Source organism: Penaeus monodon, chromosome 25 (assembly GCF_015228065.2).
Source record: "Penaeus monodon isolate SGIC_2016 chromosome 25, NSTDA_Pmon_1, whole genome shotgun sequence".
NCBI classification, from domain to species: domain Eukaryota; kingdom Metazoa; phylum Arthropoda; class Malacostraca; order Decapoda; family Penaeidae; genus Penaeus; species Penaeus monodon.
In genome coordinates this window covers 32370125-32370604 of record NC_051410.1, presented here as the reverse complement: position 1 = coordinate 32370604, position 480 = coordinate 32370125, and the positions used below count along the sequence as shown (strand labels likewise).

Genomic DNA, 480 nt, shown 5'->3' with positions numbered 1-480 from the left:
CTGGTGCAAAGTCTAAATTCTGTCTTCCCCTCTCCAGCGTATGAACTTGGCCTTTCTCTCTTCAAAGTCTAAAATGTGTCCTCCTTTTCTTACTCTAAATATTGTCTCCCCCTCTTCATAGTCCAAATCCTCTCTAGTATCTTCATACTCCAAACTCTGTCTAGTATCTTCATACTCCAAACTCTATCCTCCCCTTTTCAGCCTTCAGATATTACCTACTTTCTTCAAATCTTAAGCTTTGTCTCCCCCATTTATTCTATACTTTATCTCCCCCTCTTCAAAATCTAAATTCTCCGCGTCTTCGGAGTAGAACTATGTCTTCCCCTTTGTATTCTCCTCTTCAAAGTCTACATTCTGTCTCTCCCTCTGTGAAAATCTAAATTTAATCCCTACCTATTTAGAGTCTGAACCCTATCTTCCCGTCTTCGTAAGCTAAACTTCGTCTTCCCCTCTTCAAAGTCTAAACCCTTTCTTCTCCTC

General features: G+C 40.4%; 1 protein-coding gene across 1 annotated transcript in view; it reads left to right on the top strand.

The window, feature by feature from the left end:
- Positions 1-480, top strand: part of LOC119589151 (zwei Ig domain protein zig-8-like) — a gene marked incomplete at its 5' end in the record, with an annotated part of 79650 nt that overhangs the window by 43569 nt on the left and 35601 nt on the right.